This window comes from Panthera uncia, chromosome F2, assembly GCF_023721935.1.
Source record: "Panthera uncia isolate 11264 chromosome F2, Puncia_PCG_1.0, whole genome shotgun sequence".
Taxonomy (NCBI): domain Eukaryota; kingdom Metazoa; phylum Chordata; class Mammalia; order Carnivora; family Felidae; genus Panthera; species Panthera uncia.
In genome coordinates this window covers 24981368-24999687 of record NC_064812.1, presented here as the reverse complement: position 1 = coordinate 24999687, position 18320 = coordinate 24981368, and positions in this window count along the sequence as shown.

The window sequence follows — 18320 nt, the reverse complement described above, 5'->3', positions numbered from 1 at the left end:
TAATGCTATTCTTAATTTCTTGTTACAGTCTTTGTTTTAAAATCTAGTTTGTCTATAAGTATGGCTACTCCAGCTTTCTTTTGCCAGCCAGTGACATATGGCATGATAGATGGTTCTTCATATCCTCACTTTCAATCCGCAGGTGTCCTCAGGTCTAAAATGAGTCTCTTATAGGCAACATATAAATGGATATTGTTTTTTTTTATCCATTCTGATACCCTATATCTTTTGATTGGGGCATTTAGTCCATTTACATTCAGAGTGATGATTGGAAGATTCGGATTTAGTGTCATTTTGTTATCTGTAGGTTTCGTGCTTGTTGTGATGTCTCTGGTCCTTTGTAGTATTTTCAACATACCACCCACAGAGTCCCCCTTAGGATCTCCTGCAGGGCTGGTTTAGTGGCCATGTACTCCTTTAGTTTTTGTTTGTCTGGGAAAGCCTTTATCTCTCCTATTCTGAATGACAGCCTTTTGGATAAAGAGCTCTTGCCTGCATATTTTTCCTATTCAGCACACTGAAAATTTCCTGCCACTCTGTTGTAGCCTGCCACGTTTCACTGGGCATGTCCACTACTACCCTTATGTGTCTACCCTTGTGGGTTAAGTCTTTTTGTCCCTAGCTGCTTTCAGAATTCTTTCTTTATCTTTGTATTTTACCAGTTTCACTATGGTATGCTGTGGTGAAGACCTATTCTTGCTGAATCTGAAGGGAGTTCTCTGTGCCTCCTGGATTTAGATGTCTGCTCCTTCCCCATATTAGGGAAGTTCTCAGCTATAATTTGTTCAAGTAAACCTTCTGCCCTTTTCTTTTTCTCTTCTTCAGGAACTCCTATGATACAGATATTATTTTGTTTCATTGAATCACTTAGTTCTGTAATTCTCTTCTCATGGTCTAGTATTTTAAATCTCTTTTTCTCAGCTTCGTCAATGTCCTTAATTTTGTCTTCTACTTCACTTATTCTCCCCTCTGCTTCCTCCATCCTGCTGTCACTGCATTTATTTTATTTTGCACCATATTTATAACTGCTTAATTCCTAGTGACTATTTCTTAGTTCCTTGATCTCTGAAGCAATAGATTCTCTGTTGTCTTCTATGCTTTTGTCAAGCCTAGCTATTAATCTTATAACTATTATTCTAAATTCTTAACCAGATATATTATTTATATATGTTTTGAGCAATTCTCTAGCTATCATTTCTTCCTGGAATTTCTTTTGAAGACAATTCTTCCATTTCATCATTTTGGCTAGTTTTCTGTCCTTTATGTGTTTTAATAGTTTGTTACGTGTCCTGCACCTGCAAGCACTACTATATTAAAAAGGGGTCATACACTGTGTAGGGTCTGTCCCTTCAGGAGGTGTTTTTGGAGTGTGTTGTGTGCTCTTTGTTGTGACTCTGGCTGTTTTATCTCCCTACTCATAATGGTGGCTTGGAACTTCCACCAGGTGTGCTTTGATTTTTTGTCAGTGTAACCTTGGAAAAATTTTAAACAGGGGGTGGTGGTATTAGAATAAGGCTTATTACATACAATGATATAAATAACAGGAGTGGAGAACAAGAAAAAAAATGACTGGGCAGAGAATCAGAGAAACTATATGGCTTAATCCAGAGAGAGAGAGAGAGAGAGAGAGGATAATAAAGAAGAAGGAGATACAGAAGAGGTATAAAAAGAATAGATTAAAAATGTCTGCTTAGGGGTGCCTGGGTGGCTCAGTCGGTTAAGCATCCAGCTTCAGCTCAGGTGATGATCTCACAGTCTATGGGTTCGAGCCCCGCGTCAGTCTCTGTGCTGACAGCTCAGAGCCTGGAGCCTGCTTCACATTCTGTGTCTCCCTCTCTCTCTGCTCCTCCCCTGCTCATGCCTGTCTCTCTCTGCCTCAAAAATAAACAAAAACATTAAAAAATTAATTAAAGAAATGTCTGCTTAAACAAACCAACAACCAGAATAGATAATGGAAGAAATAAGAGGAAGAAAGAAAACACACACACAAACACACATGTATGTATGTGTATATATATATACACAAAAACCACTGGACCAATGTCTGATGGTGCTTGCAGGTGCAGGACACATAACAAGCTTTTAAAACACATAAAGAACAGAAAACTAGCCAAAATGATGAAACGGAAGAATTGTCCTCAAAAGAAGTTCCAGGATTCCCTTGACTTCCTAAATGATTTTCTTTCTTGTTCTCACCCCTTCCCCTTTGCTTATGCCCCCCTATCCTCTTCTCCTCCTCTTTCCTGGTTTTCCTCCTCCTCCTCCTCCTCCTCCTCCTCCTCCTCTCCTCCTCCTCCTCCCTCCTCTTCTTCTTCTTCTTCTTCTTCTTCTTCTTCTTCTTCCTCTTCTTCTTCTTTTTACTTTCTTCTTCTTCTTCTTCTTCTTCTTCTTCTTCTTCTTCTTCACATTTAGGTTCAGTCTGTGGTGTAAAGTTCTATGGGTTTTGACAAATGCATAGTGCCATTACTGCATTGTACAGAATAATTTCACCTCCTACTATGTGTCATCCTTCTACCCCCTGACCCTGAATCCATGGAAACCAATGAACTTTTATCATCACTGTTCTTTTACCTTTTCTAAAATGACATATAATTGGTAGTTATATAGTCTGTAGGCTTTTCAGACTGACTTCCTGCATTTAAACTACATGAATTTCAGATTCAGTTTTCTTTTTTATTACTTTGATAGTTCATTTCTTATTATGATTGAATAATATTCCATTGTATAGATGTACAGATGTTTTACATTTTTTATTCATTAATCTAGTGAAAGACATATTAGTTGCTTATGGTTTTTGATGATTTTGAATAAAGGTGCTATGAACATTCTCATGCAGATTTTCAAGGGGACATAAGTTCTCCATTCATTTAGGAAATATGTTAGCACATTTTCTGGATATATGGTAGGACTGTGTTTAGCTTTGTAACAAAATGCTAAATTATCTTCCAAAATTGCTGTGGTTTTGCATTCCCACCAGCAATGAATGAGATATTCTGTTGATCCATATCCTTGCTAGCAATTGGTATTCTCAGTTTTCAGCATTTTAGCTATTCACAATAGGTATGTAGTGTTATCTCACCATTGTTTTGAGTTGTAATTCCATAATGATATATTATGTTGAACATCTTTCTGTATACTTATTTGCATTATGTGTATTTTCTTTGGTGAGTTATTTTCCATCCTTTGCCCATTTTTTTAAACTTGATAGTTTCTTTTCTTATTTTTGAAACTTAAGTTTTTAAAAATATATTTGGATATAAGATTTTTATTAGATATTTGTTTTACAAATATTTTCTCCTAGCTTTTTACTTATTTTTTCATTCTCTTAACAAGATTTTTCACAGAGTGGAAGTTTTGAATTGTAATAAAGTACAACATACACTTTGTTTCTTTCGTGGATTATATTTTTTGGTAGTGGACTGAAAGCCACCAGAGCCAAGTCACTTGTCACTAAGATTTCCTCCTATGTTTTCTTATAAAGGCTTCATCATCTTGTCTTTATAATTAGGTCTATTTTTAGTTAATTTTCTTGAAAAGTATGAGGTTTGTGAGTTGGTTTATGTTTTCACTTAGGGACAACCTAATGGTTCTAGCACCATTTGTTGAAAGCATTATCTTTTCTTCTTTGAGCTGCCTTTGCTTCTTAGTAAAGGGTCAGTTGACTAAATTTATGTGAATCTCTTTCTGGGATCTATATTCTGTTACATTGATCTATGTGTTTCTTTTTTTGTCAGTATATACTGTCTTGATTACTGTAGTTTTATGGTAAGTATTGCAATTGAATAATGTGAGTCAGCTTTGTTCTTCTTATTTAATACTGTGTTGGCTATTCTAGATATCTGCCTTTCATATAAACTTTAGAAACATTTTGTTGATATCTTCCAAAGATGTTGCTGGAATTTTTATTGCAACTGTATTGAGTCTATAGATAAAGTTGTAAAGAATTGACATCTTAACAATAATTGAATTTTGTAATCCAAGATATTTATGTCACTTACATCTGTATTTATCTATTCCATACACACACATATGATTGAAAATTAAACAAATTACAAGCAGTATTAATACAATAATTATTCGAATTACTCTATGTGGTTAAAGAAAAAAAGAGCAGAGTGGCACTAAGTAACAGAGTCTAAAGTGATGAGCAGAAAAATGACCTTTTACAGAAGATTATGTGTTCAGGTCAATAATTTCCAATTCACTTAACACTTAATTATTTTAACACAAAAGTTTTATATTCATTTTCTTTTTCTGATTTGCTTTGATGTACCATGCTACATGTGCTATTCCAACACAATGATTTTTAAGTTATAAGTCAACCCCTCAAAGAAGAATCTTGTTTTTTTCCTTCTTTGACTATAAGTTCAAGAATTCTAGAACTGGCTCTAAAGTCTAGGAATTATCTGATCTGATCCTTATATAGAAATTTCTGAGAGAAAAAAGAGAGAGCAGGGGAGGGGTAGAGAGAGAGAGAGAGAAAGGAGAATATGGCACTAACTGTGAGATCATGACCTGAGCCAAAGTCAGATGCTGAACATACTGAGCCACCCAGAACCCCAGAAATATGACCATTTCTGAAGAGAATGCTAAAGACTTGCTAAAGTAAAGTATTTAGTGTCTCAGTTACAATCTCTTAAAGTTTATAGGCAACAGCCAGGAAAAGGTACAATTCACACAAATAAGTTTTTGAAGTTGAGACTAAAACTTCTCTATCTCTTCTTTGTATTTTCCTTCTCACTTGTATCATTGTTCAACTTTTATGGGGTAACCTTAATGTTCAACTCAAATTGCTGTAAAAAGTTTTGACAATATAAATGTTTATTGTTTTTCTCTAAAAAAAAAGAATGCCAGAAATTACAGCTGAATTCACATATAGGAAAATCAAAGATTTTAAAAACTGTACCCCAAAATTCCAGTGGAATGAATACTTAAATTTACATTTATACAACACTGTGATGTTTCACAAGATCCAGCTCATAAAAGCCATTAATAAACTTGTCTATTTGTGTTTATGTTATATTTAGATATCTCTCAATGCCTTTATATGTAACTTTATGTCGCTTTAGACTTATCCCCAGAGGTTTTAATATACACATAAAAACATAAAGTCCTTAGTAAATTATTTTTATGGAAAGACCAGTTGCAAATGTTCAGCATTTTGCATGAATTAAGGCATACCGCATCTGCATGCTAGATTTTGCATTGTGTGGGAGTCAATTGCATGACTTCGATATGACTTTCGACAGGGAAAAAGCACAAAGTCACTTTGGATACATTTGCAAAGAGAAGGTAGTTATCATTTTGCCAAATACCAGAAAATCATTGGTTGTCTTACTCTGCCCTTGGAGTAGGCAGGATAACTGCCTGGGATAACCATGAGTGTGTACTGACAAAAACTTCCATGAATTAGCTGTTTCAGATTTACTATCTGCCCAGTGGCTCGTATCACAAAAGTTTTTGTTTTGCTTTTCAAATTAGTGTCTGCACTCATAGACTCCAAGTCCCACAGGAGACTTACTATACCAGAATGTATCTGCTTTGCCATTCCAGCATAAATGGAGTCACTTCTATTAAATGCATGAACTCCTCAGGTAGGAGACATTTTTGACCTGCATTAGGAAAAGATCTCAGCTGGCTCAGCGCTTGTAACATGCCTGCCTCCTCTCTCCCATCACTCTTGAGCTCTTCTTTTCACCTGAGATCTACAGAGAGATGCTTCCTTTTGTCAACTCCTACTTGGTTAATTGCTTTTTTTTGAGGCATTTGGGGCCTTCCTCCCCCACCCCTCCCCCCCACCAAATTACCCAGAGAAGTAATTTTCCTGTCATCGAAATTATGTCAGAAATATACATCAGCATGGGAACAAGGCCATATTAATGTTATATGCTAGGAACCTTGGACTGATCAAAATTTACCCTATTTATTAAATATATATTCAGATGGCTCATCCCTTTAGCTTTTTTTCCCCCTTAATTATGTGGAAGTGCTTTTGCTCAATTACTTTGGACCCTAAGATAATGCCCTTCAGTGAGCAGGGGGCGGTGATCCTAATCATCCTTTAATAGATAGGGTGGTTCTGAACAACAATGAAATACACTATTCAGAATGGCAACAGTGCCATAGTTGAAGAATACCTATTCCTGGCCAGATCCCATATGTGTATCCACCATATTTTAATCACAAGTTTCCAAATGAAATAGCTTTTCCCTACTCTTACCAATTAAAGTTTTCTGTCTCAATTAAGTCCTTTTACATTTGTACTTGGAGGCCACCTGTTCTAATTAGAAAATTATTTCTGATACTCTGTCTTCTGAATACTATTATTTGTAACTCAATTAGCTTGCACAAATCACAGTGCTCCAAGGTCACTGCTCTCATTTCAGACTGTCTGTAAAAGCAACAAGATTAGCTCACACATCTTAAAACAGTTACTGACAATTAAAAGTAATACCAAGACTTTCACTTATTTTGTCTCCTTACTGTGATCTGACCCGCTCATCATTTTTTTTTCCGCAGTTGGAACTGCATTAGTATGAGGTAAAGCACTTCTCAGCGCTTTTTTTTTTTTTTTTTTTTTTTTTTTACCCTTTCCCGTGTCTCATACCTCAGCAGTTTACAAAGCTTGCCTCCAAAGTTGCTGCCTGCCAGGCTGGGGCTTGCAAGTCCTCCAGGACCTCAGCCATTCCCAGCACTGCTTTCATTCTAACTATGGAGACCACAGTTTTAGTATCTGCTTCCTTGCCAGCCAGACACCTAAACTGGTGGTTTCCTATTTCTTTTTGTTTTGTAAAACCTCAGGTGCCTCTTCTATTGAGCCATATAAGCCACAGAGTAATTATAGATTTTGCTTACTTCAGAATTTAGAAAGAGAGAGAGAGACAGGGAGAGGGAGAAGGGGAGAGAGAGAGAGAGAGAGAGAGAGTGAGTTTAACCAGTTGGCCAAAGAGATAATATACTTTTACAGCTGTTCTCCCTAGTTCTCCAGCTGCATAGCTTTTGTTGTCTGGTACCAAGTTTGGTTAAAAATATGATCCTGTTTTGGGGGCACCTGGGTGGCTCAGTCAGTTAAACATCGAACTCTTGGTTTTGACTCAGGTCATGATCTCATGGTTCATTAGTTCAAGCCCCACGTCGGGGGCTCTACACTGACAGTGCCGAGTGTGCTCCTAGAATTCTCTCTCCCTCTCTGCCCTTCCCCTGCTCACTCTCTATCCCTGTCTCTCTCTCAAAATAAATAAACAATTAAAAAATATGATCCTGGTTTTTTTTATGTGATCATTTCATTCCAGTTGTTTTATATCTCCCCAAGTCAGTGTATCTGGAGTGGAATGCTTTGCATTAAACTACTTTAGGCATCAATCTGCAGGGCTTGTGTTTTGAGGATGGAACCAGAAAGATGGCCAAAACTCAGTCAAATGACATAGGTCCTTTAATATACACAGAATTGCTCCTCAACGCCAGGAAAATAATAGTCAAAATGACAAGCTGCTGTGATTTTCAAATCCCTGCAATAGTACCCAGTGCCAGTCTTGAATAGAATGAGTAGTGAGTGCATTACTCCTTTTGCAGACCAAGTCTTCAACCTTTTTTATGGGACAGGATATATTTCTAGAGTCAAGTGCTATCTGTCCATGCCCACCAAAAGCACGTAGCTGCTAACAGCTCAAGTATTTTCCTTAGTGTTTATTGTGGGTGAATCAAAGGTTGGTTTCCCAGGTGTACCATCTTTTTGTTATTCTACACTTTAGGCTTCCTTAAAGTCTCTTCCTATAGGTAATTGGCTCCAATTTCTAACTACCATTGAAAAGGAGTTTCAACAATGATTATATTCACCATATCATTGATAGCTTTTAGGAGATCATTACCAAAATAAAAATGATTACTGCTAAGTAATACAACACATAAATGTTACCCATTACTATATTTGGCTCAGTGTGAAAATGTGCATTGGAGATTATGCTCTTTGAAAGTGGATGTTCCACAGACACACATGTGAGGTTTCTCTCAAATCAAGTTAGACCGTTGGTAATGTGTACTTTGAACAAGATCCAAACCAAATGGATTTCTAGGAAAAATAGCATCCGTAATACAATCTATACTTTGAGACTTTAGGTTTTCAAGTAAATATAACTGGAGTGCTAGTTTGGATCCAAGTAGTCTTTGTAGGAAAAATTCCAGCTATATCTGCAGGTATCTTTGGAAGGTACAACTTTTTAAAAAGTCGAGGTGTTCTTTATAGTTGAACAACAATGTTGCCAGCACTTTCTGAACTTTCTGTTAGAATGTCAGCCCTATCGCTGGTTGATATGGCAAACTTAATCTTATTTCTCTTTAGTTACCTATAAAGAATTGTTCCATCCAAAACTATTGCCTTGAGTTGTGTTATTCAGCTCCCCAGCTTAGAATGTAAGACTTCTACTCTGCCTTCTTAAATAAAATTATGTCGTAAAGTTGTTCATTTGGGTTACATTAGTTAGTTTCTCTATGAAGTCTTCATGTATTTGTATTTAATATTATGCCCGTACATAAAGAATTATTGTAGAAATAGTACAATGGACAATCTTAATGCATTTGTTATAAAATTTCTCACACAGACACAAATGGGACTTTAAATTATCCATTAAAGTTTTCCTGCTTAAAATTTCTCAGGACTTCATCGTAGGAAAAAAAACAAACATTTGGAGAACTTCAATGGTTTATTATTCTTCATGATGAAAATGTTACAATTTTCTACGTCCTTTTTATTGTTTTATTGTTTTAACTCTCAAGAACTATACCTTCCTTTTGGATGGATAGACCCCTTAAGTGCTGGATGAGCTTGTGTTCTGGGATGGTACAACTACTTACTGCTGCATAACGATCACTCCAAAGCACAACAATATTATTTACTTTCAATTCTGTGAGTTGACTGGATGATTCTTCTATTAGCCTTGCCTTGGCTTAGTCATGTCTGTGGGGTTTAGGCTAGGCTGAAAGGCCCACAAATGCCTCTTTCACATTTAATATTTCTCCTCATGGCCTTTCTCTCTCCCTCCCCCCACCCCCCCCCCCCCCCCCCCCCCCATATAGCAGCTGTATTGTGTATTTTTGCAGCTAGGTGAGTAGTCAGGCTTCCAGGATGGTGACTGGCTTCTAAGCAAAAAGGCAGAACCAGCCAGTTCTTTTAAAACTTAGACCTGGGAAAGACAGATACCATATGCTTTCACTCTTATGTGGATCCTGAGAAACTTAACAGAAACCCATGGGGGAGGGAAGGAAAAAAAAAAAAAAGAGGTTAGAGTGGGAGAGAGCCAAAGCATAAGAGGCTCTTAAAAACTGAGAACAAACTGAGGCTTGATGGGGGGTGAGAGAGAGGGGATGGTGGGTGATGGGTATTGAAAAGGGCATCTTTTGGGATGAGCACTTGGTGTTGTATGGAAACCAATTTGACAATAAATTTCATATATTGAAAAAAAGACAAAAAATAAATAAATTAAAAAAAAGAAAACTTAGGCCTGGGAATGAAACAGCATTACTTCAGCTTACTCTATTGATCAAAGCAAATTTTAAAGCTACCTCAGAGTCAAGAGAAATGGGTATGGACTCTACGTCTCAATGGGTAGAAATGCATTCATTTATAGAGAGGAGAAGAGTTGATGGTAATCATCTCTAGGGGCTATCTATTACAAGGCAATCAAAAATTTGTTATATAGCAAATCAGTCAGTGGACTTCTTTTTAATGAGTGGACTAAAGTTTTTGATGATTTTAATCAGTGAGGCAATTGATACGTTGTGCAATAGTGGATCAGTTGCTAAGAGGAAAAAAAAATGGTATTAAGCAATTTATTAATCCAATTCTATTAAGAAAGAGAAAGGTAGTACCTGATACTGATACTATCAGTCAGGCCTTAGCATTGGTAGGAGTGGCCTGGCATGCATAGCTAGGACTGTATTCTCCTCTGGAATCTAAAAAAAATTCACACTATATCTTCCTTCATCAGACAAGACCACCCCTTTACTATAAAGAATAAAAAAAAAAAAAAAAAAAAGGCCCCTCCATAATCATATTTGAACAAAATCAAAAACATCAATATCTTCCAAACCAACAGGAGGACAATACATCCTCCTAATGTGGCTGATATGAGCAACCACTGCTATTTTATTGATTATTATAGCTTTGGCCTTTGTCTAGTCTTACCTTCTCCTAGATAAGATGTATTACAATACCCAATCAAAGAATTAACTCCACTTCCTCATGGTATCAAACCTAGAGTAAAGCCTAGCAAACTCTTGGTTCCTTTGATCTGCCCCAAAGTCACCCAAAACAGTACCAAATCCTATAATTCCTTTCTAAAACCCTCTTACTGAGATGGTTCATTGTTCCCCAGAATGGGTGTTCTCCCTCACTGCCATGAGTCATAAACCTACTTGTTTAACTACAGGTGTGTTCCCGGTGGTCTTTGGGTAGAAGGTACTGACACATTATTCAACAGGGACAGAAGATCACAAACACATGTTATACATCTGGGCAATGCTAGCTAGGCATTAAATATACTGTAAAAAAGACACATGGGATGTGCATGGCTTGGAGAACAGTAAGAAAATGAGCGGTTTCACTATAATATGATACAAGCCTTAATAAGAACATTTAGGAAAGCTTCTGATATTATCTATCAAGTGTCACTAAGAAAGTTACATGGCTAACAAAAATACCAAAATAATAAGTAAGTTCCGGTTCTAAATGTGCTAATTTACTTCCTCTTCCTGTCAGTATTCTTACAGATTCAACCTTGAGGCCCCAAGGGAGTAGGCAGTGATTAGTGGTGTGGGGATGTCTCAAATTTCCCTACATAAAGATACATCTATCTGGTACATTGTGTCTAAGGATTTTCTCCTCTCATAATTAGAATTTATATTATGAAGTGTTGTTTATTTTGTTCTCCTTGACTATGTTTGATAATAGAATAGTTTGTCTAACTCAATGTTCGGTTCCAACTATTTGTGTCAATAGCATCTCCTGAAGCATTCTTCTTGTTTTTGAATTAATCAAGATTTAGAAAGCATGAATAGATTTAAACTGCCAGTCCAAGGATTTTCCTTTTTTCTTTCTTTCTTTCTTTCTTTCTTTCTTTCTTTCTTTCTTTCTTTCTTTTTTTTTTTGCTGTTGTTGATGCCGCTTCCTTCTTAGGACTGTGTCTTATATTTATTTCCCTTTAATCAAGATGCTGGTTTGTACTGATTGATTTTTCTTGCTGATGTTATAATTCAATATTAAAAAAAATCCATCTTAACTAAAGTTCCATTTCATTGTTCATCTCCACACTTTTAACATATGTGTGTATATGTGTGTGTATACCCAATGGTAATGATATGTGACATATACTTTTTTTTTTTTAATGTTTATTCATTTTTGAGAGACAGAGAGAGAGAGAGCACAAGTGTTGGAGGGGCAGAGAGAGAGGGAGACACGGAATCCAAAACAGGCTACAGGTTCTGAGCTGTCAGCAGCAGAGCTCAACATGGGGCTTGAACTCATGAACTGCGAGATCATGACCTGAGGCAAAGCTGGACACCTAACCACCTGAGCCACCCAGGTGCCCCATGTGGCATTTACTTCTGTAAAATTTACACCTGGAGTCATTTAGGGTTTTTAATTCTCTTAAGAAAATGGTGAAAAGAAAACAGTATAGTTGAAAATGCTTTACTCACATATACTGGAATTTTAGAAGTTCTGCTCATCAAAAGCAACCATTCATGGCATGCTAATTTGCATCATTAGGGCAATTTTATATTTCACCATCTTTCCTATTTAATCTTGTTTTCTCCTAATAAGAAAAGTAAATATCATGCATAGTAAGTCTATAGGCAGGTGTTCATGCATATACACATGCTCTGTGTAGAAAGAATAGAAGTGAATTCCCCTTAGAATAAGATGTAGGATCCTGAAATATTTTTACTCCTTTTTTTTTTTTTTAACATGTATTAATTTTTGAGAGACAGAGAGAGACAGTGCATGAGTAGGGGAGGGGAAGAGAGAGAGGGAGACACAGAATCCAAAGCTGGCTCCCGGCTCTAAGCTGTCAGCACAGAGCCTGACGCGGGGACTGTGAGGACTATGAGGTCATGACCTAAGCTGAAGTCGGACACTTAACTGACTGAGCCACCCAGGCGCCCCTATTTTTTCTCCTTTTAAAATAATTATTAGAAGTTTGATTTTTGGAGAATAACTTAGAAATAAACATCCATCAAAAATATTCTATGGATGAGATAATAATGTTTGATGGTTTATTAATTTTTATTTTTATTAATTTTTAAATTGATATGTTCAGTATTTGTAAGGAGCCAGCTATGTACCACCCATAATTATAAATGAATCAGCCAAGACTTTTTTTGCTCTTCAAGTGTTAAAAATTCAGTAGAGAGGACAAATGTATCACCGACTACACAGTATTGTGTAAAGTTCTGTAAAGAGGTGTACATGGATGCTAAAAGTGTGCAATATTATCCAAGAGAAGTTTAGGAAAAGTGAAGGATGAGAAGGAATTAGTTATATATGCAAAGGGAGGTAGGTATTTCAGATAAAATAAACATGTATGCAGATTATGGAGATAAGAAAAAGAAAGATATATTCGGGAAAATGAAGCAGTTGGGTATGACTGGAGTACAGGGAACATAAGGTAGGGAAGATGTTTATAGGACAAATCATGAGGGAACTTTTGTTAATGCTGTTTATACTTACTCAAAGAGCGGCACTAACGTCTTTCAGTGAAGGAGATGACATAATTATATCTGGATTTTTAAAATTCCAATTTTGCTGCAGGAAGAGCGGTCCAAGAACAAGCATAGGGAGTCCTAGTTAAGTAGCCATTATTACAATCCAGCAGGGGAACACAGTGGATCAGAAACAAAGCAGGCAAGTGTGAATGGAGAAAAAGGGTTTGTGGCATTTTTAGGAGGAAAATTGATAGGATTTAGAAACCACTTGGATTCAGTAGATAAGAAAGAGGATGACTCATTGTTTTGGGCTTAATGAGATGAATGGTCACATGATTCATAAAAGAAGAAATCATGATGTAGAGGGCAGGTTGAGAAAATCAGTTTGGACACATTGAATTTGTATTGCTATGGAATGGGCCATAATGGAGATCTAGTAGGCAGTTGAAAATGTACCTGAACTTCAGTAAAAAGCCTTATGTTAGACTTCTGTTTTATCCAAGGACATGCAGTTGTGACAGAGCTCCGCATGACTTTTTATTCCTTTTCCTACACTGGATTATTGGCTCTCATTTCTGTGTTTCTCCTTCATAGCAGTAGCTATTCTACTCTTCAAATATCTACTTACTTGCACTAACCTGGTAGGTTTCATTGTTATTGTTTGATTTGATCACAGACCCCATATATTTATATGTTACATTTCTTCTGTCCCTCCTCCCTCCATCTTTCCCTCTCTCCCTCTCTTTCTTTTTTTAACTTCCTTTCTTTTTTCCCTTCTTTTCATCCTTATTTCTCCCTCTTTCCTGCCTTCCTTCCTTCTCCTTCCCCTCCCTTCTCTACTTCCTTCCTTCATTGTTATTTTTGCAGATATTTACAGAACATTTGCCACATGACACTGTTAACTGTATAGTGATCAACAATGCTTGATCCTCTGTAGAGGTTACTCTGGTGAGGGAAAGAGGATATAGACCAGTGATTTAAAATTCATATTTACTCTAGGGGCGCCTGGGTGGCTCAGTCGGTTAAGCGACCGACTTCGGCTCAGGTCAGGATCTCGCGGTCCATGAGTTCGAGCCCCGCGTCGGGCTCTGGGCTGGTGGCTCAGAGCCTGGAGCCTGCTTCCGATTCTGTGTCTCCCTCTCTCTCTGCCCCTCCCCCGTTCATGCTCTGTCTCTCTCTGTCTCAAAAATAAATAAAGGTTAAAAAAATTTTTTTTAAATTCATATTTACTCTAAATTGTTAAAAAATCTAAATTATTATATGTTCTATGAAGGAAATGAAAAAGGTAAAGAGTCTTTACTGCCATATACAAAGGCTTCTACTCAAGACATCTGATATTTAAGTAAGCATTTAATGGATATATATTTAATGAAAGAAAAATAAGTTCAATGAGAGATGAATGACTAATGAGTAAATAACTAGAACTCAGGTTTTCTGACTCTTAGTTCAGGAAAGTTCTAATCATACCTTGAGTTACAGCAGGAAACAAAAACCTTACCTTTTGTATTCTGAAGTCAAGGATAACTTGAAAAATCATATCAATTCTGTGAATGCAGTAATTCATCAAAATTGCTTTTAAAACTTCAGATCAAATGTGTTCTTTTGTTCAGCATCTATATATTTCCCACCATCCCTGCCATGTAGAGCACATTTAGATGATTTCAAAAGCAGCCTGTGCAACTAACTCTCTCTCATTTAACTCCGATTTATTTTCTTCATGTAACTCTAACTAATTGACTTGTTTTTAATCATTAACCTTTTTCTCTATTTCAGTTTCATCCCAACTAAAATGCAAAGTTTAGAAGTACAGAAACTTTGTACATCTTCTAGCTCTTGGATTGTCAGCTTGTAACATTCTAAATAAATTATAGTTGAGCGAATAAATAAATTATTATGAATCATAATTTAAAATTCTCTATAAATGTTTTAGAGGTTCTTAAATTAACAACAACAACAACAACAACACAAAAACCCTTATCTGTGCTGTATTGTTTTATACCCTGCGAACTTTTTGTGATTTTCAAACCATGATTTCTTTCAGGGAAGTAAACTTATGCCATGTTGACAACCTTCTGGTGTTGTAGTGTTAGAGCAGCAGATTCAGGGATAAACTTTAAATTCCTTTATGGACACTTTGATTTACATATAAATATTTTATTTTGTCAAGGTCTCACTTTGGTATCTGACTGAATAGTATAGGTACAATTTTAGTTTGAAATCTAGAATTAATATTTAATGTTCCTCAGGCAATATTTCTTTACAATAAACATATATTCATGAGCCATCTTTTCCCCTTGCTTTATTCTCCTCAAAACTGAGCATATAGGTCTTAAAGTTTTAGATTCACAGTATAGTGTTTTTTGCAACATATTTCTTTTCTCAAACAGTTTTCTTAGAGAAAACTTTGATCTAAAGATCCATATTCAGAACTCTCTAAGACCTCTTTGGGTGGCAAGTCATGTATTTAGTTCAGCTCTGGGATCCTTGATTAGTTTTAAAAACAGGTTTTAAAATCCCATGACCATATATATATTTGGAATCTATAGCTTCTGCTTTTGAGTTTCCAAAGATTTTCTTACAATAATATGATTAACTGTTTTCCGTATTGTTTTACAATCTGTCTTTAGGGGTTACTGGTTATATTCTTTTGCAAACCTTGAATGTTAAAAAAAATCACAGAAAGTTCTTAGTAGTATGATGAGTGTGTGTGTGTTCTGCTTGGGTCGGCTCTGAGAACTTGGGGCTTTTGTGTAAATTAATAAGACCAGCCAAGGGTCTGGAAAAAATTGCAAAGTTTATTTTACCATCATAGTTTTAATCATTTTTGAATATTATATTAAGTTTTCATCTTTAATAATTAATTCCAAATTCTCTCCTTTCCCAATTCACTAATAAAAATTTCCCAAATTATTCTGGGCTATTCATTTTATGCCTTGTGACTAATGCAATTTCTCTATAGAATATTTTTACAGAAACAATTTCCAATAGCTACTAATGGTAGTCATAGTCATCGGCAGCCAATTTCATGCATTTAGTCCGGTGGCAAAATGAAACCCTGAGGTCACAATTTCTTTTTTCTTTTTGTATTTTCTCACATCAGATTCCAGAATGTGTTGGGAAATGTCCCCATGTCCCTCTTGTGATTTTACGAGAGTACAGTTTTAAGGAAGCTCGGTGGTGATTGCAGTTGACTAGGGAAAAAAAATAGAAATTCACTTAATATCCGCTTTTTGCAGAGATAGATGGCAGATTTGCTGCGAGGGGAAGAAATTAATACAGCTGAGCAGCATATGTATCGTCCTACTTCCAAACATCTTGGCAACCTGAATTCAAGCCCTTTGGTAAATCATCTAACAGTTCACTGGCAAGGAATAATTACACCACATTCAATAAATAAGGCAGCATCAATGAGCACAAGCTTAAAAGTTAGACAGACATGGGGGTAATGTCTCGTTCATGCAGAGCTAATTCATTGAAATTTGGTAACTCGTTTAACTTCCCTATTTAGGATGGCCCCTGAGTAACCTAGGGAATCTAGAGAAGGGGACCTTAACAGCATTTCCCATTTCTCCCTGACTCACCATTAAGAGTAATCAAATTAAGCAACAAATTTTGCTAAACTTTTGAGGAACAGAATATTTATTGGGAGTAAAGTAGATAAAATAGCTCATCAGCAAACTAAGTGTCTGCACCCCTATTATTCCATCCTGGTTCCCACAGCATGGTATTCTTGTTGGATGCCTGGCTAGTGATGGGTGTAATAGTGATGGGATCAATGCTTTGTTGACCAGAACTTGGATGTTGCCAAGTTCCCACTTTACTTCCTTCCTCCTGGCAACCTGAGGAATCAAATTATGTTCTCACTGCATCATCTGGTCAAGCAGATTGAATATATTGACAGCTGTAGATTTTATTGTTTTCATAGTGTTCTTTGTTTTCTGAATCACAGTATCAAGAGTTGTATCTGCACTACAGTGGGGAGTCTTCACCATTGCTATATCAGATGGTGTGTGTTTTACTCTGGACTTACTTATTGCAAAGGTTCCACAACAAAATTGAAGCCAATTCTCATTGGTTGAGTTGTTTCTATTGTTTAGTACATCATGTCATGAAATGTATCTAATATTTTTATCTATTGTTTCTTCCATCTCTATATCCCCATGATACCCCTGCTGTGGGTAATGCTGACTACATTTTTGAAAGCCAGGAGACTTAGACAATATCTTCTGGTTAGAAACTGCTCACTAATGCTGCCCACTAAATTTTAACTATCAAAATTAATTTTCAAATTTATAAAAAGCTAAAAATTCAGCTATAGTATTATATAGTGTTTACCCAAATCTTTAAACAAAACAAAGAGAAAATAAATAATTTAATCATAGGTCCCTCAATATACTGACCTTATTTTAAGTTATCATAATAGATTTATTTGTGCTGCTTCATTGTATGAAACTGTTGAAGAATAGATAATAATTTTAGCAAAAGGCCTGCAAAATTATATTGCAATGTTTTAACATAGACTATTTATTAGTTTTCACAGTAGGAACCGATTTTTGGCTCCTAATAGCTGTTAAATATGTTTATATTAATAATTCAATCAGTGGAAAAAACTAACCTTTTCTTTTTAAAAAAAGGTTTTTTAATGTTTATTTATTTCTGAGAGAGAGAGAGAGAGAGAGAGAGCGCGCCAGGGAGAGGCAGAGAGATAGGGAGAAACAAAATCTGAAAAGGCTCCGAGCTGTCAGCGCAGAGCCCAACACAGGGCTTGAACCCACAAGCCGTAAGATTGTGACCTGAGCCAAAGTCGGTAGCTTAACTGACTGAGCCACCCAGGTGCCCCAAAACTAACCTTTTCAATTAAAGAATTAAGGTTTATCAGACAACTTCATGATTTCTTAACACTCAGCAGAAACAGTGTGTATGTGTGTGTGTGTTTAATTTGTAGTACATGCATTATATACTTGCCATAATCATCACTTTGGATGTAATATAAGAATAATGGATTCAATTTTGGTTCACTAAACAACTTCAAAAATAAGAAGGAATTTTGACATTCAAAAAAATCTAGAGATGTACTATGTGATTATCAATTGAAAATTGGAATGTGAAACTTAGGTTAAAATTTGAAGCAACCATGAGAGTATTTCTAGGTATAATATATTAGATAAGCAGTGATGAAAACGTATTTACTAGAGAACAATGCTAACATGAAAGGCAATAAACCTATAAAGCCACTTAAGCAGTAACATCTCTAACAAGTAAATGATGGAAGTAATCTATCATTTATTATACTTTAGAGATAGAGAGTGAGTGGGAAAGAGAGAAAGAGTGGGCAGAGAGAAAGAGAGAGAGACAGAGAGAGAATTTCAAGGAGGCTCCACACTCAGTGCAGAGCCTGATACAGAACTTGATCCTACAACCCCAGAATCATGACCTGAGTCAAAATCAAGAATTGGACGCTCAACTGACTGAGCCACCCAGGTGCTCCTATCTATCCCTTATTATAAAAAAAAAACATTTTCTATATGAAAACCTGTGACTAATTTATATATTAAAGTATATATAAAGTTTTATATCCAGAGTGATTTATATATATATATATATATATATATATATATATATAT